General features: G+C 37.7%; 1 protein-coding gene across 2 annotated transcripts in view; it reads left to right on the forward strand.

Moving 5' to 3' along the window:
* Rab23 (RAS oncogene family member Rab23) overlaps positions 1-27,500 on the forward strand; it is a 177,765-nt gene that overhangs the window by 21,924 nt on the left and 128,341 nt on the right. For both annotated transcript variants that reach the window (XM_067114198.1, XM_067114200.1), the window contains exon 2: positions 17,230-17,298. The gene's annotated coding sequence lies outside the window, so the exon portion shown is untranslated. The remainder of the gene's footprint in view (positions 1-17,229; positions 17,299-27,500) is intronic.

Here is a 27,500-nt window from a genome sequence, read left to right on the forward strand (position 1 = left end):
TGAAATAGGTATCACTGCTTCCATAGGTTCCTGAGGAAGGGGTTCCCCACGCAAAATTTCGAGTACTTACTGCCAGCTCCACTGATCGCTGCACTTCTGTCACGCAAGGAAGCTTCCACCATCATAATCAGGACTGATTTCCCAGCGACATCGTCCTTCATGTGTCTTATACGTTTGCGTTGTCCTGGTTGGTTCTTCTGCAAATTCATCATCATGTATTCGCAAAAAACAGAGTCCTCTTCGCTCACCAGCTTAATTTTCCCTCGTCCCCTAGCTGCAACCCCTTTCATTCCTTTTACTGTACCTCCCTTCATTTTCCCTTTCTTCTATCTTACTTTCCACCTTCTCTTAACAATTGAGTCATAGTGCAACTGCTAGGTTTTCCTCCTGTTACACTTTGCAAACCTTTTTTAATCATTTTCCCTTTCAGCGCTGAATGACCTCATAAGTCCCAGCGCTTGGCCTTTGGTCTAAATTCCATATTCTATATTCTAAAGTACTTTCATTTTGCATTTGAAAAAATAGATAAATGGATATACTCTGACCTTTAATATATAATTATTTTCGACGGTATAATAACTTGAATAGCATTCCTCTTGGCTTTCGTATCTTTATCAGAACACCAGACTTGCCGTGTCAGACCGTACAGTCACGCAAACCTATTTTCCTCATTAAGAAATGTGCAGCATCTGTATAATTTTGTGTTCCCAGCAGCTGTGCGTCCGTTAATGTATGTATGTCTGTATTCGCTTAATCTAATGACGTGAGATATGCTTGTTCATCCTGGGTATTGCTCTGATACCATCTGCGGGTAGCAAAAACGTTAGTAGAACCATCTGTGATTGAACAGTTTGCTCTGAGCCATCTTAGGGTGAACCATTTATGGTTGGAATAGCCGAGGGCGAGGTAACTGTGGATGAATCGCTCAGTGATTAACCACCTGCCAATGAATTATCGTACGATTAGCCATATGTGAGTGACCTGCTCAAGGATAAGCCATCGGGGTGAGCCGTTCGTGGGTGAGCCATTCGTGGATGGGTCGCCAGAAGGTAAGCCACTTGTGGATAGATTTCCTTTGGTGATCCATCAGTGGATTAGCCATTCGAGGATGAATCATCCTTGGATGAACCGTATTTCATATTACCTTCTGTTACTTCTTTCGAATGAATACCATATTCTTTGGAAGCTTGAATTTCAAGTCAGTGGCCCCTGTGGGCTTGTTCCCTAGGAATAGGGTTCATCTTCTGAGTAATAATAATAAGAGGAAAGATCATCTGTATTTGAGCCATCTGGGGAGTACCATCTGAGATAAACCACGAGAAATCGAACCATCTATGGGATAGCCAACCACTGGGCGGTTAACAGTACAAGAGTAAACTTTTAGATGAACTATCAACGGCTGAAGTTTTTGCAGTTCAAACATCCGAGAGTGAACCAGTTGCAACTGAGTTATCAGTTGATAAATTTTGCATTCGAAACATCTGATCTGTAGACGTGTTTAGAAGTCGTGTTGCTCACGTGTGTGACTTTGTCGTATTCTTTCATGGTCATTGCCTTCAAGTGCTTTCGTTGCCATTGCCCCATTGATTGAAGGACTTGTACGTTGCTTTGACTACTTGAGCGCGCGACCTGATAGTCACGTGTCGAACATGTAGATCTCATTATTATTATTATTATTATTATTATTATTATTATTATTATTATTATTTGTAGTAGTAGTAACAGAGATCTGTATCTGTTTCGTTATTGTTTTAGTAATTGCGATTTTATCGTTTTTATTGTGATTGAAGTTTGTGATATTTCAATAAGATTTTAGTTTTTGCGGTTGTTGTTGTTATTATTATTATTATTATTATTATTATTTATTATTATTATTATTATTATTATTAAGTGTACTATTGTTATTGTTCTTCTTCCCTTTGTTATCGGAATGTGGGGTACGGCGGATCGGAGAAGACAGAGAAAGCACCCGACTGATTGACGGGCATGAGAATTAACGTGGGAGAGGAAGGCGTCAAGAAAGAAAAGTGTGCAGACAGTGATGATAACTATGGGGAGGTGGTAATGCGGAAGAATGAACAGGATGAAAGAACGAATAATCTTATGGTGATATAATAAAGTTCGAGAAAATTAACATTTATTAACTTTGGGTGCAGATTCAAGGAAATTAAAAGAGATGGGTGGATTTTCTTTAACAAAATAACAATAGAGAGAGAGAGAGAGAGAGAGAGAGAGAGAGAGAGAGAGAGAGATGTCAAAAGGACCCGTGGGAAATCCTTCGCATGCTGCGCCCCTTTGCGGTTTCGATGACATACAAGAGGCCTCGATCCTTACCTCACGGCACTTTGATTGTTGTGCTTGGTAGGATTCTCTCTCTCTCTCTCTCTCTCTCTCTCTCTCTCTCTCTCTCTCTCTCTCTCTCTCTCTCTCTCTCTCTCTCTCAAAAAATAATCAACTAAAAGAAATGACATTACACATCAATTTAAGTGTCTCTCTCTCTCTCTCTCTCTCTCTCTCTCTCTCTCTCTCTCTCTCTCTCTCTCTCTCTCTCTCTCTCTCTCTCTCAAAAAATAATCAACTAAAAGAAATGACACTATACACTAATTTAAGTCTCTCTCTCTCTCTCTCTCTCTCTCTCTCTCTCTCTCTCTCTCTCTCTCTCTCTCTCTCTCTCTCTCTCTCTCTCTCTCTGTCGCCCCGTGAGATGTCTCTAGCTACGAAATCATGAGGTGGAAGGGCATGGGTATGATAGGAAAGGCCAGGGTATGATTACGGAGGAATGCCCTTTCTTGGTCTTTCTTCGGCTGGACGGCCGAACGAACCCTGTCATTCCGCTGAAGAGTGCCTTGGCATCAGGGCACTTAAAAAAAAAAGAAAGAAAAAAGGAAAACTCATTCCACCAAAGATGGTATTGACACTATGGTATAGTCTTGTTTGGTATGGTTTTGAATGCCTGAAGTTTGTTTCCATTCCTCCAGGGAGGAGGAACTACCGCGTCGAAGCTTTCCTGTTAGGTTTTGGTCAATATTTGTATTGGCGGTAGAAGAAGTAATTTCAGATCTGACTCTTTATTTGGATCTGATGTTCTGGATCGAGTTAGTCTTGAGAGAGAGAGAGTCTTCCTTTCCAATGGTTGATATGTATTAACATGATGTAATAACAACGTCACATAGTTGAGAGTATGCCTCTGCAGAGCCAGTCAACATCCCCATAGCTACAAGTCATCAACTTTTCATTTATATCCGCAAGACCTTAATCATTTGGAGGGTGGTATGGGTCATATGGAAATGAATCATCTGGTGGGTCTTTGAGGTATGCAACAAATGAATTATCCGAAAGGATCAGGTTACACCAAAGTTGATCATCTGGAGGAGCTGTGGGTTACTCATCAATTGATCACCAGGAGGAGGTTGCTAATCACCCAGAAATAAATCATCTGGAAGGTGCTGAGGGTAAACCAAAAGTTCACAATTTGTAGGGGGTTGATGGCAACTATAAGTTAATCATCTGGAGGAGGTTGGGGTGAATCAGAAGTTCATCTTCTGGAGAGGTTTGATGTTCACCCAGAGGTTAGTCATTTGGAGGGAGTTAAGGTTCACCCAGAAGTTAGTCATTTGGAGAGGGCAGGGTTCGTCCAGAAGGTAATCATCTAGAGGCATTAGGGGTCACCCAGAGGGCACTAATCTGATAGAGGTTGGTGTCCACCCAGAAGATAATCATATTCAGATGGGGTTCGCCCAGGAGATAATCATTTTGAGGAGGATGGGGTTCACCCAGAAGTTAATCATCTGCAGAGGGTTGAGTCACACCGACGTTTATCTGTATGGGGTTAGGGTTATCCAGATATTAACCGTCTGGATGGGGAAGGAGTTGCACACAAGTTCATCATCTGGAGGAGTTGAGGATACCCAGAAATTAATCAACTGGAGTGGGCTACAGGTCACCAGAAATCAATCATCTGGAAGGTGATGGCGTTACCGAAGAGTTAATTATCTGGAGGGGATTGTGGTCATCTAAAAGTTATTCATCTGGGGAGAGTTGGGGTTACCCTTGATGTAATCATCTGGAGGGGGTTGGTTGTGATGAAAAGTTAATCATCTAGACTGGCTGGGGTCACCCAGAATCTAATCATCTGGATGGGTTGATGATCATCCAGGAATTAAGCGTGTGGAGGGGGTTAAGGTCACCCAGACATGAAGGGACTTGGTGATTAACCAAATTTAACAATCTGGACTGGGTTAGGAGTCACCCAGAAGTTAATTATGTGGATGTAGGTTGGCTGTTACCCAGAAGTTCATCATCCAGACATTAATCATTTGGAGAGGGTTGGAGTTCACCGGCAAGTTAATAATTTCAAATGGGATGAATTTCACCCAGAAGTTAATAAAATGGAGGGAGCTGTGGTTCACCGAGAAGTTAATCATCAGATGGAGGGGTTCATCCAGAAGTTAATCATTTATAGGGGGTTGATGTTACCCAGTTCATTATATGTGAAGGGGTTGGGATCACCAAGGAGATAATCTTATTGATTTAAACTGGTTAATCCAGAAGTTACTAATATGGAGTGGGTTGGGTTTCAGAGAGTTAATAACTGGAGTTCAGTGTCATCTGGAACTTAATCATTCTATGGGTTCACCACACAATCATATGGAGGGAGTTTAGTATCACACAGAAGTTAATAAATGGGATGGGATGGTTTTCACACAGATGCTGATCGTATGGAGGGGCTAGCAAACACCCAGAAGTTATGTGTGTAGGGAGATTGGGTTTTATGGGGAGATTATCATCTAATGGGGATGGGGTTCTCAGAGAAATGAATCATCTGGAGTAGATTGGCTTTCATCCAGAAAGTTAATCATCTGGAGTAGGTTTGTATTCACCCAAAATTTAATCATCTGGAAGGGGTTTGCTTTCACTCAGAAGTTAGTCTTCCAAAGGGTATTGGTGTTCACCCAGAGGTTAATCATCTATAGGGTACTGGAATTCACTCTGCAGTTAATCACCTGGATGGGGTTGGATAACACAATGTTAAGCGCTTTTAGTGGGTTGTGGTTCACCCAGAAGTTAATGCAGTGAATGAGGCCGTGGCTCATCAACAACTTAATGATTTGGATGGAATTGGGATTCACTCAAAAACTGAAGTGGTTGTGGTTCATTCAGAAGTTAATATACGGGTTGCCCAGAAGTTGATTATTTGGAGGTGCTTGCGTTACCCAGAAATTAATTATTTGGAGAGCTGTGTATCACTCAGAAATTAATCATAGGGAGGCCTGTGGGTGTCAGTCTGAAGTTAATGATCTGTAAGGGGTTAGTTCATTCAAAACTTGATAATATGGAGGTGTGAAGCCACCTATGAGTTAATCGTCTGGAAGGTGTCAGTGTCACCTGGAAGGTAATCATCTAAAGGATTTGAGTTTCACCCAGATTCTAATTATGCGTAGGGGCTGGTGTTCACCCAGCAGTCAACTATCTAGAGGGGATTGGGGATCACCCAGAAATGAACTATCTGGAGGGGATTGGGGATCACGCAGAAATGAACTATCTGGAGGGGATTGGAAATCACCCAGAAGTTAACTATCTGGAGGGGATTGGGGATCACCCAGAAGTTAACTATCTGGAGGGGATTGGGTATCACCCAGAAGTTAACACTCTGGAGGGGATTGGGGATCACCCAGAAGTTAATTATCTGGACAGGATTGGGGATCACCCAGAAGTTAACTATGTGGAGGGGATTGGGGATCACCCAGAAGTTAACTATCTGGAGGGGATTGGGGATCACCCAGAAGTAACTATCTAGAGGGGATTGGGGATCACCCAGAAGTTAACTATCTAGAGGGGATTGGGGATCACCAGAAGTAAACTATCTGGAGGGGATTGGGTATCGCCCAGAAGTTAACTATCTGGAGGGGATTGGGGATCACCCAGAAATGAACTATCTGGAGGAGATTGGAAATCATCCAGAAGTTAACTATCTGGAGGTGACTGGGGACCACCCGGAAGTTAACTATCTGGAGGGATTGGGGATCACCCAGAAATGAACTATCTGGAGGAGATTGGGGATCACCCAGAAGTTAACTATCTGGAGGGGACTGGGATCACCCAGAAGTTAACTATCTGGAGGGGACTGGGATCACCCAGAAGTTAACTATCTGGAGGACTGGGATCACCCAGAAGTTAACTGTCTGGAGGGGACTGGGATCACCCAGAAGTTAACTGTCTGCAGGGGATTGGGGATCACCCAGAAGTTAACTATGTGGAGGGGATTGGGGATCACCCAGAAGTTAACTATGTGGAGGGGATTGGTGATCACCCGGAAGTTAACTATCTGGAGGGGATTGGGGATCACCCAGAAGTTAATTATCTGGAGGGGATTGGGGATCACCAGAAATGAACTATCTGGAGGGGATTGGGGATCACCCAGAAGTTAACTATCTGGAGGGGATTGGGGTTCACCCAGAAATGAACTATCTGGAGGGGATTGGCGATCACCCAGAAATGAACTATCTGGAGGGGATTGGGGATCACCCAGAAGTTAACTATGTGGAGGGGATTGGGGATCACCCAGAAATGAACTAACTTGAGGGGATTGGGGATCACCCGGAAGTTAACTATGTGGAGGGGATTGGGGATCACCCAGAAGTTAACTATGTGGAGGGGATTGGGGATCAACCAGAAGTTAACTATCTGGAGGGGCTTGGGGATCACCCAGAAGTTAACTATCTGGAGGGGATTGGGGATCACCCAGAAGTTAACTATCTGGAGGGGATTGGGGATCACCCAGAAGTTAACTATCTGGAGGGGACTGGGGATCACCCAGAAGTTAACTATCTGGAGGGGATTGGGGATCACCCAGAAATGAACTATCTGGAGGGGATTGGGGATCACCCAGAAGTTAACTATGTGGAGGGGATTGGGGATCACCCAGAAGTTAACTATCTGGAGGGGATTGGGTCGTCAGGCCCACACCCTTTTCTACCCTGGCTGCAACCAACTTCAGTTAAGTACCTACCATGAGTTTTCTAGTTCTCGTCAGGTCCACGCCCTTTTCTACCCTGGTTGCAGTCAACTTCAGTTAACTCTCTATCATGAGTTTTCTAGTTCTCGCCAGGTCCATTTCTATTGTAATTCTCGTCAGGTCCATGTCTTTTTCTACCATGGTTGCAACCAACTTCAGTTAACTATCTAACAGGCACATAAGTCTCTTTTTAAGTCAACAGATGCACACTCGGATTTAACTGTACAGACCAAAATCGGTTCAGCTATTTCGGCAATCGAACCTGAGATCTTTTGTTGGTTATGGGTATTCCTATCCACTGAGTGTGTGCCTTTTTGTTCATTAAATTGATTATTATTTTGCTTACAGCCTATGCAATAGGCCTCATTATTAAATAAGGGACACATTTTTCTCGTTCCATTTATCACCCGAGCTATCTGAAAACCCAAAGTAAGTTATCACCATTGACAACCAAAACACGACCTTAGGGAAAGGCCAATTCCATCACGTTCTGTCACGATGTAGCCTTCGTTTCGATAATTTCCATTGAATTCTTCTTTATGGCTCTGCAGTTGAAGGTTCGCGTTGCTTATTGTTACTTGCTGATGAAGGTTCTCATTGCATATTTGTCACTTGCTTTGAAAGTTCGTGTGTGTATTTATTTGCACTTTAGTCAATACAAGACAGGTTTGCCTCTTGGCATCGCTTCTTGGTAATGCGTGTTATGTCTGTGAATGGGTCATATGTCAGTGGATTTTATTTGGACGTTTCCCACTTGGCCATTTCGCTTCATGACGTTTAAGGTTAAGGTCAGAATAGGTCACTGCTCGAATGGGACGTTTTCTAAATTTAATCTTAAAAGGCTGAAATTAATCAAGGGGAATTGATTTTGTATTAGCCTCCGTTCTGGAAAGTGTTTCAGGCTGTTACTCTCTAGGTTTCTTTTCTTTCATGTTCAGATATTTTCGTCAAAACAAGATATCAGTAGATGTCTGTCTCTGTGTCTCTGCTAATTATGTCATTCAGATGTTTGCGTTTCTTTCGCTTTCTACATTATCTCCTCCTTTAACGTACGTGTTGTTCAGACACTCTTACGTCAATAGGACTCAAGTTTATTCTCATTTAAATATCCCCTTTTGGGTGGATAGTTCCGTCAGTGCACCTCACGCGGTGCACTGTAGGCATTACTTAAGGTTCTTTGCAGCGTCCCTTCGACCCCTAGCTGCAACCCCTTTCATTCCTTTTTTGTACCTCCTCATATTCTCTCTCTTCCTTCTTGCTATCCACCCTCTCCTAACACCTCTTGTTACACCTTTCAAACCTTTCTACTCTCAATTTCCCTTTCAGCGCTGAATGACCTCATAGGTCCCAGTACTTGGCCTTTGGCCTAAATTCTCTGTTCCATTTCAGTCTAAATGTGTATATATTCAACCGCTCTTATCAAAAGAATAAACTCCAATTCATACTAGTTAAGAGACCTACGTAATTGGGAAGGCTTGTGTCACGAGGAAGACCGCTGTACTTACTTTCCGACGTCAGGATCCTGTCGAAGGCCCTAACCATGAATCCACGAATCTCGAGGAGTGATCGATGTGAACTTGATAAGCATCGAAGGACTACTTCTCAAGGCCGATCGACGTAATTCATCGACTTTCATCGACTTATTTACGGAGCTATAGAGAGGGTTACGTAAAAGGGGATATTGTCTCTGTCCATTAGCCGGTTGCTTACAAAGAGATCGAGTTCACCCCATAGGTTAGTTACAGAAATATGGCCTAGCTTATCCTTTGGCTGTATGAAAAGGAGGCAAAATTTTTCCCTTATTTTGTTGTAGGAAAGTTTGTTATAGGAACTGGGAGGCAATGTGTCCCTTAGTTGGTTAAGGAAAAAAAATAGACTTAGTTTGTTCCTCAGTTAGGTTGGTTTAAAGGGAGACATAGATTCTGTCTCCTATTTAGTTGTTTGATAGCGGACACAGTTTGACCTTTGCTTTTTTGAATATGCAGTTGGTTGCCACTGTAGTCCTTTAACTGGCTGCATGAAAGGGGTATGGTGTGTCTATTAGCCGGTTTTATACAAGGAGACATAGTCTGACAGAATGGATAGTTGAACCCTTAATTAGTGTATCCAGGGGGGGCCATAGTTTTGTCCTTTAGTTGGTTTACCTAATGTTGGCTAACTTTGCCCCTTAGTTGCTTGCATAAAAAAGACATTGAATGTACTCTAGTTGATTGCATACAGAGGGGAAGTTTTTGTCCTACCTGGTGTACAAAAGGCGGCATAGGAAGAAAAATGGCTATTAGGTGAGCAATGTGATATTATGTAATGACTCTAGAAGAATTATGGGCACGACGAATAGAAAAAAAATGTATATTATTGACGCGTCCACATTCCCATGTATGACCACACAGTCACCTTCTGTTGATAAAAATACTTACCTGGAATTTCGTTGATTTGATTTATTGGCTCTCTTCCTGTTATTCCACCACTATTCGGATTCCACTGGAAAAATTCATTAGTTGTTACGTATCTGGAACCTAATGGTGTTGACCTTCGAGCTTCGGAGGATGGCCTTCACTTGTCAAAAATAAGGTCCATGTGTTTGCTGTGTCAATAGTCCCGTTATTGCGTCGTTGGATATGGCGGTGTGCTATGATAAGGGTGGCTCTGCTAGGCAGAATGTTACCTTTACCTGAAGAAATTACGGTACATTTGCGTAAACCCGTAAGTATGGTGCGTGATGGGTAAGACATTCATGTATGGAAGCTATTCATTACTAAGGTGGGGTCGACTTGCAACATACAAGGGAGGCTAAGCATGAGAGTCATTTTCTCTCTCTCTCTCTCTCTCTCTCTCTCTCTCTCTCTCTCTCTCTCTCTCTCTCTTTCGCGTATATGAAAAGGGAAAGGTTTGTGAGATGTAGAGGGAAGGAGGATTCTTCTTTCTGTCATTCGTAATACAAGACATGTTGACCACTGGAGTGGTCAGGGGAAGGTACATTTTCTAGTAAAAGTAAGAAATTATTTATAATTAAATAGGCTACTTCATCACTGAATAATTATCCTTCTGTACTCTTACTTCTTGGATTCCGGACATAATTATGTTCTACTGTTGCTTTTCTCGGACCGATACAGTTAGCTGTCAAGTTTCAATAACGCTTGGAATTTTCCCACGGCAAGGGACGCTGACCGTACGCTCACTCCTCTTCTATCCGGGCTTAGAAGTGGCATGAGTGGAATAATTATGGAAAATTCCCCATGGTCTATTACGGCACACACTTAATTAATTGAATCATTACCCATTTGATATTTGTAATCCCCGGTTAAATTGTGTTTGTTCCTTTGTTTCTTTATTGGTAAGCAGGATTACGCAGAACGTTATGCCTTAAATTTTACGAAAATTTCACCAAAAGTGGTCCTCATCATTGACAACAAAAGACTGGGTCTCGGAGAGATTCAGAGACCCGGATTTTGATAAGGGTCTCTATGTGTATGTTTGTGTGTGTGTGTGTGTGTGTGTATGTGTCTGTGTGGGGTGATGACGTCGGAGGTTGGATTGCTGAGCCTTGACGGAGGTTAGCGGTCTCCGGATGCTCTCTCGTTCTTAAATATTCTAGCCGGTAATAAGTTCATTGTCATGCGATATTGCAGCTGAAGTTATTAGACTGGTGCATTGTTCGTGTTTCCTTCGTTCATTCTGCATTATGCTGCCCTGAAGTAGATTTTAACACTACAGCCACTATCATCACTATGTTGTAATTATTGCAGTTGATGCTTTTATTTTATTATCTACTGATACTCTGCTAATACTGTATTTCTGTGAGTATAGCTATCTTAATTTTGTTTTCCTTATTATAAGTATTATTGTTATTATAATAGGTTGTTAATTTTGTTGTATTACTTGATATATATATATATATATATATATATATATATATATATATATATATATATATATATATATATATATATATATATATATATATATATATATACACACACTTTCTTTAAGCACAAAGAAGAAAAACTGACCTTCCTCGTCCTGTTCTGCGGTGATTAAATTGCTCGCCTGTACAAGAGCAATCAATTGAACTCAAATGAAGAAACCCCATATATACCACTCAGGACTTGAGGTTAACAACCTCTCTCTCTCTCTCTCTCTCTCTCTCTCTCTCTCTTTTTTAAAGCACTTTTTTGATAAAACACACACACACACACACACACACACACACACACACACACACACACACACACACACACATATATATATATATATATATATATATATATATATATATATATATATATATGCACAATGTAGTTTCTTAGATATAACTCTTTACCTCTCTCATGCACACTTTCAAAGAAATAATACTAATGCAAAGCTCGTTCGTCTGTATAATATTTTTCTGGTTGCGAATATAGATTTCCATGTTTATTCGTAATGTATTGGTCAAATTGTTACACCTGTGTTATAGATTCTCTCTCTCTCTCTCTCTCTCTCTCTCTCTCTCTCTCTCATTATTCCTGACTGCATAAGACTGTGGGATATGGGGGAAGGGACGTACCTAGCCAGGAGAGAGAGAGAGAGAGAGAGAGAGAGAGAGAGAGAGAGAGAGAGAGAGAGAGATAGCGTTTTGTATTGGTGGTTGCCATGGAGACCAGTGACGTCACGCACGTTTATTTCTCGGAGTGTGGAAAGTGTGCTGTACATGGAAATAATTGTTGACTGTGTTACGGGTCTTCTCTATGAATTATCTGTATAGAATTACGTAAGAATATGACGAACAGACTGGATTTTCTTTGTGAATAGTCTTGCCGTCGGGTATACGTGTATGTTTGCTGCTAATGGATCCGGATACATGGAATTCGTGCTGAATGAGGAGCAGAATGCGGATGTATTTTACATGTTTTGAGGTAAATGTTGGTCTCCTGCTATTATTTGGACCCTTCTTATTCCTCTTTGGTATATATTATTGGGTTTTCTGCTTGTCCAGTGTACTCTGCAATGTGTTCTAATAGAGTTAGTTTTAACTTTGTTTTCAATTGGTCTAATAGACATGGCTATGTTGTAACATTATTTTCTAGTAGTTCTATGGACTTTGTAATAAATGTATTTTCTATCCTCTTAATAGAATTTGTCGTGTCCTAGCCTCTGTTTACGAGGTTTTACATATATGTATTTTGATCAAATCTAATCATGTTATATATTAAAAGAGGAATGGCGCAATTAATTTGACCTAGCCAGTTCTTTTTATTCTTGAAATGACGAAATGTAATTCCGCACAGTCATATTTACTCTTTCTGTGTTTGATTCTGGGCTTCACTGTGACTCATTGCCTTGTACAGCTGGCTTCTAATGCTGACCTTCCTACTCTAACCCTATCTGGGCCCTGCACTGCCTAATAAGCGTTATCTGTTTTAAGTATCTATACAGTACTTTTAACAATAGCCTGTTCTTCTTTCTTTGCATAGAAATAACAACTCTGCTTTGGAAATCTTGCTGTAAGGATTGCAGACTTTGACACTGAGAAGGAATAACATCAGGCTGGATTTACGTAATTAGTAATTTTGGAATGTATGTATGTATATATATAAATATATATATATATATATATATATATATATATATATATATATATATATATATATATATATATATATATATATATATATATATATATATATATATATATATATATATACATTTATAAAAATTATATATTATAAATCCAGCCTGATGTTATTCCTTCTCAATATATACAGTATATACAGTATATATATATGTATGTATGTATGTATGTATGTATGTATGTATGTATGTATGTATGTATGTATGTATGTATGTATGTATGTATTAGCTATAATGACCTAATTTTCAATTTCCTCACACTTTTTGAATACGATTATCATTATACAGTCCTGATTCAAAGTGAAGAATAATTGAGAAATCCTGATTCCCAAGGTTTGGGTGAAGATAAGTGCCGTAGTGACAAGCCTATCCAAAAAGTGAGAGGAAATGGAGATGGTAAGTGGTTGCTATGGCGATTCCACACACACACACAAACACACTCTCTCATGTGTGTGTGTATGTATATATATATATATATATATATATATATATATATATTATATATACTTATATATATACATATATATATGTATATATATATCTGTGTATATATATACACAGACACACATATATATATATATGCATATATATACAAATATATATATATATATATATATATATATATATATATATATATATATATATATATATATATATATATATATGGGTGGTGTGTGTGTGTGTGTGTGTGTGTGTGTGTGTGTATAAAGCGTAAGAGCCGTGGCGCATTTGTCGTCAGTACCATCCGTCGCGTTGGTTGCAAACATGTCGTGATCATTAATCGCAGCTTTCCTTGTTATTACGTTAAGTATCTCATGTAAGCCTCGGGGGTGTCTTTTCTTTTATTAGTAACACGGTACAGTTTGTGTCATTACTGGCCTTGGGTAAAGAGAGGGCCCGCGATGACCTTTCGTGTAACTTCTTTTTTCTTTTGATTTGCAGTTCCTCAAATTAAATGTATTTGTTGTTTTTAATGATGTTGTAGGTAATAACGTGTAATTATCGTCATTACATAGGCTTTATTTTTCTTTATTGATGACAATATTATTATCGTTATGATAGTAGTAGTAGAAGTAGTAGTAATATAAATCCGTCTGAGACTGAAGCTTATCTATTTGATTTGACTCCAAAAAATCTGAATTTTAGAAATTCTTTATTTTAAAAATGTAAACTTCTCCAACTGACATTTTCTCTCTCTTAATCTTTCTTCCTAGACGCGTGCGATCAGTACTCCGTGAAAATATAAACCATTTTTCCATTAAAAAGGGTGTAAAACCATTCACAAGACTCTCTCTGCCTCTCTCGCACATTCTGTCAATTTTAATAATGGCCCCGCCCTAGCATATGTCATGGGTGGGTCTGCGTACTCGCGAGTGGAACGCTCCTCCTTTGTTTTCTGCTCCGCCAGACTTTTGTAGGGGAGCGGAACATGTCATAACGATGACTGTTTCTTAGAGTGTGGAGTTATATTGTTATTGCTTCCCATTTCCCTCTGTTTTTCTTTTGCGGACTTTGACCTTGAGTACCTTCGGCAACATTGCTCATGTTGTTATTCCTATAGATCTTTCCTAGATAGGGACCCCCACAGGTTTTAACCCGGTATGTATCCACCTTTGCGGCGTGTTTAGTACAAGCCCGTTGAGGGTTACCGTAAAAACACAAACAAAAAGCTGTAAATATCATAAAGATAATGACCCCCAAGAAATATTAGTCCTAGATAACGATCCCCGAAAACCCTTGGGAGTCACTGTCTAAGAAAGATCCATTCTTATTCTTGCCCGGACTTCGACCCTTGATAACCTCGAGATTTGCGAAGGTAGAGCATCGAATTGTGAGATATAGCATCGAAATTTAAATAGCAGTAGGAGAAACGAAAGTTCCAAAGTGCCCTTTATGTTATTGCAACGCTTTATTCTCTGAAGAAAAGTAACGCCGACTGAGTACATTTTTGCACTGTCAGTTTACCTTAGTTGTACCTACATCAGGGGATGTCTATCTGGCCGATGTTTCATTCATGATTAATATACTGTAATGCAAAAGGGTAATGTTGATTTCCTTTCCTATATCTTATTGAGATAATACGAATATAATGATAATAATAATGAGTGTGAATTTTATAAGAAAAGCCACAACAAGCCTAAAATGTAATCTGTCTAACATTACTGCTGTTATAAGTTACCATAATTGCTAGCAGATGTATTAGAACTTATAGAGATACGAAATATAACTTTGATGAGAGTAAGGTGATTAGAAGTATCCGGTCACGAAATTTATATTATTATTATTATTATTATTATTATTATTATTATTATTATTATTATTATTATTATTATTATTATATGCTAAAATGCTGTTATTTTTTGGAACAACTTTCTGTGCTTAATTTACGTAGAGTATTACGACAGGAAAGCATTGGACTCTTTACCGAAAGATAAAAGTGGTTTGCTTAATTTATCGTCATGTTATATAATATATTTTTTATATTTTCTGACGTCTCTTTTTCACTTATGATTGCTTGCACGTCTTGAGTAATAATAATAATAATAATAATAATAATAATAATAATAATAATAATAATAATAATAATACATGGTTAAATTACCCACCCTATTATTTTAATTTCTCAAAGATCTCTTTGTGATTGCAATGATCTTTGGGAAACTCACATTCATGCTTGAAGGATAATAATAATAATAATAATAATAATAATAATAATAATAATAATAATAATAATAATAATAATAAGCTACCAGAAGAAAACATCCCTACATATAAATAGTATGATAATAATAATAATAATAATAATAATAATAATAATAATAATAATAATAATAATAATAATAATAATAATAAGCGCAGATACTTTTAGGTGCCTAAAGGTTCTTTGGATATTATCAAATGACAATACTACTACTACTACTACTACTACTACTACTACTACTACTACTACTACAAATAATAATAATGATACTGATAATAACAGCAACAACCAGTGTTTGGTAATCTTGCAATGTATTGCAAAAAACATTGCCAATGGTTTGTTTTTCTCTCAAGTAAAGGGCGTTAACCCTACAACCCTTTCTTTAATTCGGGCTTGGGACCTGCGTGAGTATATAGATAAGCATGTCACTGTTGACAAAGAGAGAGAGAGAGAGAGGGAGAGGAACTAAAGTATTTCCTCCTTACAATCTGTCTATTATTTCGTGTCGTATTTCCGAGAAAGGCAAACTTTAAACGACGCTGAAATGACAGGTTTTTAAGCCTCACTCCGGTGGGTATTTACCTGTCGTTCCTGTATTTACAATGAGGCTGTTCTTTGCGACTTTGATGTATCTGTTGGAACCACGCGAAAACGCTCTCTTTGCGCCCCGATGATGGGTTGTTGCGCACGCTCTGTTTTGGGCTTTTCTCTCTCGCTAGGTCTTCCTGCAAGCAGTTGGCTTTTGTTTAATGAGATGTTCTTGATTTCACTTACTACGTGTGTTTAGTGACAGCGCGAGCTTTCTCGTTCGTACTTATTTGTACTTGATTTGCTTCATGTCCCATTCTTTATGTAGTAGTCTTTTTTTATGTCTTTTAATCAGACATCCATGCCGGTGCAATGAACCTTGGTCAGGTTATAATTTCGGTTCATCTTCTTATACCCTTCATTTTATTTAGGAGCGAAGACCATCGGGTCAGGAACCCGAATACCCTTTAGTAGCCCTGATCCGAAGTAAAAAGGAAGTAGCAAAAGAAGGGAAAGACCAGCGGCTTGAAGGAAGAATAGTTTTAAAACTCAAGAAAACGGGAGAAGGAAGAGAATTTTAAAGCTTGGCATGATAAAGAAAAAACTAGTTGCTGATCTGGGTAATCCGAGGTTTGAAGATTTCCTCGCAGTAAGTGTGGGAAGAGGTGGCCTGACGAGAGTCGCGAGGCTGTGCTTGATTTTTTAAAACTAATAGGCACAAGTTACCTTTCCAAAACGGTGAAGAATATAGCGTGATCATACCCCTTACGAAGACATATGGCATGAATATGGATGCGCTCGAGCGTTCGCAAACAGAACTCAGGCGCACTCAGACGCGCCATGAAAAAACAAATCACTCAACCACAAGCGCAGTCCAGTACCTCATATCGAGTTCTGTGCTGGTCACAAGCGCTCTCGAAAGGCGCTGATTCGTGCCGATAGCAGATCCAGGTGTCCGCAGATTTCTCTCTTTAATTGATGGATTTTATTGACCGTAGGAAATGCCTGGCTGGACTAATGTGCTCGGTTCGGATTTCTACGATTTATACAACAGGTGTTTCCTTCCTCGCTCACTCTGCTGGCCTTTGGGTTTCGTCTTGATTTATTTTATCATACTCTTTTCTGATTCTCTCTCTCTCTCTCTCTCTCTCTCTCTCTCTCTCTCTCTCTCTTTGTAAAATCTTTCTTTTTTTCTCCCCTGGAAATTCTCTCTCTCTCTCTCTCTCTCTCTCTCTCTCTCTCTCTCTCTCTCTTTATAAAATTTTTTTTTTTTTTCTCACCTGGAAATTCTCTCTCTCTCTCTCTCTCTCTCTCTCTCTCTCTCTCTCCATTCCATTGCCATTCTGATTTTCATTTTTATAATTTCTTTTTCCAGAATTCGAGAGCCATCGGTTGAAGTCGGTTAGCCAGAACTGGGCTGAGACTACCTACACGAGGACAAAAGGTAGGTTGAATTGCTTTATGGGATTCCTTGAACAGAGAGAGAGAGAGAGAGAGAGAGAGAGAGAGAGAGAGAGAGAGAGAGAGGTGTGTGTGTGAAGACAAAATTAACGAGCACCTGCTGTATCCAATTAGAGGAGGTGAAAATTACAACAGACAGACTAAGCAGTGATGGGTGTCACAATACCGCTCGGCGAAAACGTTACAGCACTTTCTGGGCTTCTTTCTTCTTTCTTAGCCTTCTGGTTTTGAAACCAATTTATAATTATCAGTGTAATAATATTTATCAACATCATCATCATAATCATCATGATTTTTATTGGTGAATAAATCCACAGTGGTGTAGATATATATATATATATATATATATATATATATATATATATATATATATATATATATATATATATATTAGAAATATATATACAAAAGTGAGCTTTCGAGGACCTGCTCGATTCTCCTTCTCAATCTGTAGATTTCTTCACCATTTTAGTGACTCATACTATCATGAGATTTTTATGATGATGATGATGATGATGATGATGATGATTATTATTAGTCTGCTTAAAATTCAAACTGGAAGAAAATTCCTGGAGGTTGAAAGACCAAATTAGAAACAAATTGAATTAAAATGAGTATAAATGAAAAACATAAATAACATGTAAGTTAAGATTCGGATTGATTTTTATAATGTTAATTATTTACGTTTTTCGGACGAAGAAACTTTTGGTAAATCATGTTAATGGTAAAAAAACATTTTAAATTAACATTAGAATTTTACACAGAAGTAAAAAATGGAATGCTAACTTATATGTAATATTTGAAACTGAAATTAGCATTCCAAAAATGATAAAATGTGTGTAGAAGTAAAGAAAGAAATGTAATCAGTAATTTGCATATGTGAAAGTGAACTCAGAGTAAGTTGTATACTATACATTGCGTTGATAGCTACATTGGAGATACGCTATATTGTAATAAAAAGAGGCAGGCAAGATTAAAAAAGTAATTAATAAATAATTATCGGCTGGTTTCTAGCAAGCCTTTCATTACAGAACATGATGTACCTTAATGTCTAACTAGCAAAGCATGGATCATTCTTCTTCTGACGCTGAGTATTAAATTGGATTTATTGTTCGTTTTCTTTTTCCAGTGTAATTGTACCTTTGTTGAGAAATCTAAGAACTGATTGTAATGTATAAAGGAGCAAGAATAGTTGCTACCCTCTCTCTCTCTCTCTCTCTCTCTCTCTCTCTCTTCTGTAAAATTTTTCTTTTTTCTCCCTTGAAATTCTCTCTCTCTCTCTCTCTCTCTTCTCTCTCTCTCTCTCTCTCTCTCTCTCTCTCTTTGTAAAATCTTGTTTATTCTCCCCTGGAAATTCTCTCTCTCTCTCTCTCTCTCTCTCTCTCTCTCTCTCTCTCTCTCTCTCTCTCTCCAAAATCTTCCATGACGGCATTTGTTGATCAGACTACCTTACCGAGCTATCGATAAATCAGAGGTTTGTGAATTCCTCGAAGCAGACGATTTGTAACCTTTTACACGAAAGTCGAAACGACCCACTTCCACTTAAAGGTTACCGGAATATCTGGAACGACTCCATCAAGTATTCTGGAATGATTCCAGCATTCCTGTCACCGACTCAAGGCCAAAACACGTCTGGTGTGAAGTCGACCTTTGAAAGAGAGGCTCTAAGTGTGTCCTCAGTCACCCGACCCTCGACTTCAAGTCTCGTCTTGGACGTGTATTATATGTAGTGGGGTATAATTGGTTATAATTTATTGTAATTACTTGGAAAGTACGATGACTGTGGACCTAGATGACGTTGAGTCATTGTATATATATATTTTATATATAATATACAAATATATATATGTATATATAAATATGTATATATACTTAGAAAGGAGATGATCATAATACATACATACATACATATATATATATATATATATATATATATATATATATATATATATATATATATATATATATATATATATATATATATATATATATATATATATATATATATATATATATATATATATATATATATATATACATATATACATATATATATATATATATATATATATATATATATATATATATATATATATATATATATATATATATATATATATATATATATATATATATATATATATATATATATATATATATATATATATATATATATAGTCGCTAATGTCTTCGCTGTTTCTGGCTTAGAAAGGTTTAGAAGGCCGTTACTGGAGCGCGAGAATGATTTTGGAGTCCACTTTCCTTACATTGGATGAACAATCCTTTAGTTGTTTCCTTGTACACCGAAATTGCATGAGCAAATGAAACCTTTCCAAAAATCATGTTCGTAGGCTATATATCTAATCGTCTTCTGATCGCTCTGTTTTTATCTGTTTACATACGGCCATCTATTTTTGGAAGCATGGTTAATAATAATAATAATAATAATAATAATAATAATAATAATAATAATAATAATAATAATAATAATAATAATGTTGATATTATTATTGTAAAATCTAGAACAGAAGCTAAAATCCAATATACTGAGTGTAGGCTATTGATTAAAAGACACAACAGGAATGTTTTCAGTATTACCAATAGCGACTGGCAGACATGCGTTCTGTTGCCAGACACATCAATTGAATCTTATCAATTCCAAGGGCTGGTGTAAAGACATGAAATTCCTTCCCTCTCGTTCTAGTGGTAGGTTCTAATCTTTGACAAGGTCTTCGTGGTAAATATAAACTATTTTGGCATTGTAATTCTTAAGCAAAGGTTTAAATAGTAACTACAGTTTTATTTTCACGTTTGCAAAACTATTTACACGTTTGCATTTTTGCTGCTGTCTGAATATTAATAAGTACACTATTAGACGTTGTCAGTCTACAAGAAGGTCTAAGGAACTGGTGGACTATGCAGTGTTTGGAAGTCTTCGTCCAGGTTTAAGTAGGAGCTTGGAGATTATTTAAGCCTTGATGTTCTTTCTCGGGATGTAAATAGTACCTGGTGTACTATTGAAGCATTAGGAGTGTGGCAAGGTCTGAATTCACACTAGTAGACTATGTAGTCGTTGGTCATGTTTGCCAAGGATTTTAAACAGTAACTATTAGACTACTGAGGCCCTGATCTGAATTAGGTCGAAGCGGCATGTCCACAACGATCTTTTTCAGGAATCTCGGTCAAGGACGGTAGGGGTAAGATCTGCTCGGGCTTGTGATTTTCGTGTAACCCCCACCCCCTCTTCTCTCACACACTCGCGCACACACACACAACACACAACACACCCTTTCAATTAATGTTTCATAATCATGGATAGAATATTGTACACGTAATTGGGTGAACTTTAGATCCTGTAATTTATATTATATATATATATATATATATATATATATATATATATATATATATATATATATATATATATATATATATATATATATATATATACTGTATATGTATACACACGTATATATTTAAGGTACAGTTGTACTGCAGAAGAGATGGATGAGGTAGTCAAGAAGAAAGTAAGAGAAGAAAAGAAGGCCACTAAAAACTAGAAGGGAGAATATGAAAAAGAACGTTAGCCAACACATGGTCGTCATATTAAAAGATATAAATGGTGAGGTGGCGTCTTGGTCGATCTAGTGAATATTTCGAAGATTCGTGGAAATAAGTTTAGTATACCTTAGTTTAACCAGACCACTGAGCTGATTAACAGCTCTCCTTGGGCTGGCCCGAAGGATTAGATTTATTTTACGTGGCTAAGAACCAATTGGTTACCTAGCAACGGGATCTACAGCTTATTGTGGAATCCGAACCACATTATAACGAGAAATGAATTTCTATCACTAGAAATAAATTCCTCTAATTCTTCATTGGCCGGTCGGAGAATCGAACGCGGGACCAGTAGAGTGCTAGCTGATAACGATACACACCCCTCCAATGAGGAACTAGAAGAATATGCTGAATAGAAGAGAGGCGGAGCTGAATGACGCAAGGGTAGAAATGCTTAGTGTAATGCCGGGAATAACTGTGGAAGTGGCTGTTGAGGGTGCAACGAGAGCAGTTAAGAACGCGAGGAACAGAAAGGGCCGAGGAGTGGATGGGACTGTAACAGAAATGCTGCAGTGATGGTCTGGTTCAGAGGCTGACCAGGCTTCTGAAGGTATATATGAGTAGAAAACTTAAATTTTTTAAATAAGTGCGTGAGAGGAATAGAATTGTAGAGATTCACTCACGATTCACCTGTTGAAGTATGACTGTGGCAGTAACTATTGTATTGATTTTTCCTTTGTAGCCGGCCTGTGTCGGGGGAAATGCTTAATGATAAACACACGCATACACGCACACAGATGTATATATACAGTATATATATGTATATATATGACTGTGAAATATTTTTTGTTAAATTAGAATTCCATCAAATATCAGGAACCCATAAAAACACCAAAATATAGAAAGTAAATGCTATATTTCAGAGACCAAACTGTCTCTCTCTTCTCTTTGCCTGAAGAGAGAGACAGTTTGGTGCCTGAAGTATAGCATTTACTTTCTACATTTTGGCGTTTTTATGGGCTATTTATATATATATATATATATATATATATATATATATATATATATATATATATATATATATATATATATATTGTGTCACAGCTCAGTAGTAGAGCATTGGGCTTGAATTCGGAACGTCTGCGGTTCGATCTCTTGCCCCCACTAGTTAACCGGGCTGTCAATGGGAACTAATATCACCTTGGATTAAAAGAAAAAAAAGCTCATGGATCAACAATCTCATTCATTTGAGACTCAGATGGATAACATCGATATATATATATATATATATATATATATATATATATATATATATATATATATATATATATATATTTTATATGTTTATGTATGTATATATACATATAAATGTATGTTATAAAGTATATTAGTTGCTTTGAGTTTAACCTTTTTCATGTACTTTTCCGCACAGTATGCTAATGGAAGACCATGGTCTCTTAACCTAACGAGGTATTTTTATCATATATTTGGTGAGGCATTTGACTTGGTAAACATGATATCTTTAGAAATAAAGTAAAACACCTAAAGTTCTTTAGACTCACTCACACACACACACACACACACACCTTCTATTAAATTTTAAAAAATTTTTCTTTCCATCGCATTGAACAATGGCATTTGAAGTCCATAATCATATTCCATGTTAAGAACTGAACATGTTACTCATTAATTCATTAGAAAATTGTATTTATATTTTTATTTTTATATTCATTTATGGCAACGCAATAGTTTCAGTTTTGGGTAATTGCATAACACCTCAAATGACAGTTAAGGGACTTCACCCACGTTCCATTATTTTATTTTATTTTATTTTATTCTTTGCTATTGGCTCTATTGTTTTTCCTTATTATTCTGAGGCCTTGACCTTTGATTCATAATATATATAATGGGACCATCAACGTACAGACTACGCGTGAGATTATCTTGCGTGAAATTGCATATTGTTAAAGGACAAGTGGTAGTCTGATATATTTGTGTTCGAATTTTTCCAGATGCCTCCAGTATCATTAAGATAAACAAGTGCTCGTTCATTCCACCTGAATTTTGTTCATTTTATTTTTCTGTAAAAGGAAACTATTGTGCCGGCTTTGTCTGTCCGTCCGCACTTTATTCTGTCCGCACTTTTTTCTGTCCGCACTTTTCCTGTCCGCCCTCAGATCTTAAAAACCACTAAGGCTAGAGGGTTGCAAATTGTTATGTTGATCATCCACCCTCCAGTCTTCAAAGATACCAAATTGCAGCCCTCTAACCTCAGTAGTTTCTATCTTATTTAAGGTTAAAGTTAGCCATAATCGTGCTTCTGGCAACGATATAGGATAGGCCACCACCGGTCCGTGGTTAAAGTTTCATGGGCTGCGGCTCATGCAGCATTATACCGAGACCACCGAAAGATAGAATTTTTTTCGGTGGCCTTGATTATAAGCTGTAGCTGCTGTACAGAAAACTCGACCGCGCCGAAGAAACTTCGGCGCATTTTTTACTTGTTTACTTTATTTGTTAAATTTTTGTCCCAATGCTGTAAATACATACTCTAGACGTTACGTATTTACAGTATTTATATATATTGGTCCCAGGCACAAGACCAGAATCTTTTCATATATAGTATTGTTCAGTAACCTGTATTCGACTTAAGAGTTAGTGAGAGTGACTGTCGGCCAAACAAAGGATAAAGAAGTCAACGGAATAAAGAGAATGAATGTATGTATGTATGTACTGTATGTATATCAGTCTGCCACCTGTCGCTCAGTGATGAAAAATATTCATAACCAAGTAATAAAGCTGAATTTATAAAAGCTAATGTATACAACATAAACTGATAACTATCTCCTGTGATTCCATTGTTTAAAATTTAGAATATTCATTTTGATATTTTGAATATAAAGTGTTATAAACAGGTTGCATATGAAATTCTTGCCAGTCATCCCCAGTTAGAGTTTCTCTTATTCTTAGGAGTGTGAGAACATTTTGTAATTAATATCCCTTTTGGTGATATATGAACATTTCACACGATGGTCAAAAAACAGTTTCTTGATGATATATGAACATTATTTCCTCTAAGTTTCTAAGATAATTTTCGCAATGATATATGAATATTGTTCTCAAAGTTTCTAAGATTTTTTTCTCAACGCTACTTAAATTGCTACGATGATTTACAGATATTTCTTATGATGAGTCTTAATATGTAACAATTTTTGCGGCGATGCATATATAGATCTCACAATGATAAATCAGCTGCGAAGATGCATAAATATTTATGAAAATTTCTCTCGTCAATACACATCAGTGTGTTTCTCATACTAAAAAATTTTTCACGAAGAAGCATCGATATATATCTTGATGATACATATCTTTCATGATGATACATATATAGTTCTCACGACTAAATTGCCTGTCTCATACATCGCAGCAATCGTATCCTGCTTTCTAAGTTACCCAATTGAACTTGATTAAGTAACTTTTTATGGTGAGTTCTTTGTGCACAAATTACCCACAGGTAATTGATGTGATCACATTATTCTTTTCTTACTGTGAGTTTCTTTGTATTTTGAGTTCTTTGACTCTTTTGTGATTTGTAATTGGCGCTGGTTATTTTTTACTCCAGTACATTTTTAATCCGGACACCCCGGTAGGGGGGGGAATAGGGGTTAGTGCTGTCAGTTCACCTCATGCCGTGCACTGTAGGCATTCCTTAATGTTCTTTGCAGCGTCCCTTCGGCACCTAGCTGCAACCACTTTCATTCCCTCTACTGCACCTCCATTCATATTCTTTCTTCCATATTACTTTCCACCATCTTCCAGCAATGTTCGGCCGGCTAATGAAGAATTAGAGGAATTTATTTCTGGTGATGGAAATTCATTTCTCGCTATAATGTGGTTCGGATTCCACAATAGGCTGTAGGTCCCGTTGCTAGGTAACCAATTGGTTCTTAGCCACGTAAAATAAGTCTAATCCTTCGGGCCAGCCCTCTCTAGGAGAGCTGTTAATCAGCTCAGTGGTCTGGGTAAACTAAGGTATATATACTTAACTTTGCAGCTGCGAGGTTTTCCTCCTGTTATGCCTTTTAAACTTCTTACTTTCAATTCACTTTCAGCACTGAATGACTTCACTGGTCCCGGGGCTTGACCTTCGGCCTAAATTCTATATTCTCTCTCTCTTACTTCAGATACTAATGTCTTTCATCTTCATTTGCATATTATTGAGCGTCTCTTGACTTTCTTCTTTATAATTATGGTAATCTGAGCGCTCGTAGACCGCAAAACTCCGCCAGGGTTAAACAATTAATCCCCCGTACCCATGAAAGGTCCTTCATCCAGATCAAGATTTATCCCAAAATGTTATCACTTTTGCCAGTCGCCTGGCCCACCTCTGGTCAAATTGTTCTCAAAATGCATACACAACTTTTAGCATAATCATTAAAAAGTAAATAAATAAAAAACCGAATTCATAACTTAAGTGGAGGTAATAATAACTATGATAATGAAACGACTAATTACCCCTATTATTATTATTATTATTATTATTATTATTATTATTATTATTATTATTCAGAGGATGAAACCTATTCGAATGGAACAAGCCCGCCATAGGGGCCATTGACTTGAAATTCAGGCTTCCAAGGAATATGGCGTTCATTAGGAAGAAGTAAAAGGAGGTAAAGGGAAATACAGAAAGAAGAGATCCCACTTATTAAAAAAAGAAAAAAAAAATTGATAAATTAACAAATAGATAAATTGAACCATCTAGCGCCTTGAGAGGATAAGCAATACAAAATAGTCCTTCGGATTATCTTATATATTCCTGGTTATCCGCCACAACCAATCGTCATCCTTGAGCAGTACCGCATTATTGGATGATTGATCAGTCCGACTCACTCTAGCGTTACAGGCCTCTTGTATAATGTGGTTCGGATTCCACAGTAAGCTGTAGGTCCCGTTGCTAGGTAACCAGTTGGTTCTTAGCCTCGCAAAAATAAATCTAATCCTTCGGGTCAGCCCTAGGAGAGCTGTTAACCAGCTCAGTGGTCTGGTTAAACTAAGATATACTTACTTATAGGTTTCTTGGAGGAGCTAAAGCTTCTCCATTAAGAAGGAGGAGTCCCTTGATGGCAGTATCTGCCTACAGTGTGCATTACGCAGTCTGCTGTAGATGGTTCTAGAGGTTCTTTGCTGTGTCTCTTGTGGCCTCCAGCTGCTTTATAATTGGTCTCTTCCGACCGAGCTGTTCAACTTCTTTAACTGTGCCTTGCTCCAATTCTCATTTGTCATATAACAACAAATTCTCCAGGTGAGTCCTGTGTGAGTCTAGGAATGTGACTTGGTGGTGTCGTTAAAAAAAAATATAATAATAATAGTTAAGGAAAATTGCCGGTGACCTGGTGAGTCATTGAGGTCTATTCCCGATTCCAGGAATGTTTCCCGGTTCTTGGAATCAATGATTCATCTGTATTGGACGTGCGGGTTGCTGCTTTTCCTCCGGGAATGTTTGGTACTCCGTTTATTTTTTCTTGTCACTTTATTTTGTGTTTTTAAAATTTTTGTATCCGTTTGTTCTTCTTTGCTCTTATTTAGTATTTCTTGACTTTCGTTCTTTACCTTCGTTATTTTCGTTGTCCTATATTTGTAATTCTTACTTCTTTGACAAACTAGCAGTTTTGTTGTAAGTTTTTAAGATTTAGTTTCTGTAGCGCATTTCCCTTGATTCCGTTATTTTTCTTTCATTTCCCCTTTTCTGTTATTTACCCCTTCTCTTTGATGTTTATATTTTTCCCCAGCACCGTTCACCCTGTAACATAGGATTATTATTTTTAATTTTTCCATTGATATTTCCTTGTGTCGCTTAGATATCACCACCATCATCATCATCATACTGGATTATTATTTGTATTTTTTTTTTATTAATATTTCCTTGTGTCGCTCGTCATCATCATTATATTGGTAATTACTGTATATACTTTGCCCCCGGTGTTTCCAGAGTTAACGAAATGGACGTTGATACTGATACTTTTCCAACAAAAGTGTAACGTTTGTCGCACTACAGAACACATTGCGAAGAAAAGGTAACAGCGTGACTGAGCCGTCTGTTCTTTACTATTCTTAGTACAGCACCAAGGCCACATTCCTCATCAATAAGCTAAATATTCTTTTTAACAGAGCGGGACGAAAGTTCGGGCTTCCTGAGCGAGTTCTTAATGCAATATAAATTTCTCTAATAATGTTAGTCTACGAGTGATCAACTTCACGTTCCGAGTTACCGTCGTCCAGTCCAGGGCCAGTCTTCCTCATCATAGGCCTTCAAAGAACTATGTAAAATGAAGGTACATTGGTCTAGCTTTGGGGCGGTAAGTAATGTCCTTAGGGGCGGGAACTGTCATCTCGTCCCTCTGCTATATTACTCTGGTAATGATAATTGTTTGTTTGTGTTTTGCCAGCGATGACTGGGACTCGCTGGGATCTACTGCATGGTCGAGTAACGCGAAGTAATAATAATGGTTACTTTTCATATTTCTCCATTAACTAGTGGACCTTATTGTGACCAAATTTCGCTGACACTAGACTTAAAGGTTTGTTTTATGCTCCAGTATTTTTTAGGCTGGATTGTTAACCTTA

Source organism: Macrobrachium rosenbergii, chromosome 13, assembly GCF_040412425.1.
Source record: "Macrobrachium rosenbergii isolate ZJJX-2024 chromosome 13, ASM4041242v1, whole genome shotgun sequence".
NCBI classification, from domain to species: Eukaryota; Metazoa; Arthropoda; class Malacostraca; order Decapoda; family Palaemonidae; genus Macrobrachium; species Macrobrachium rosenbergii.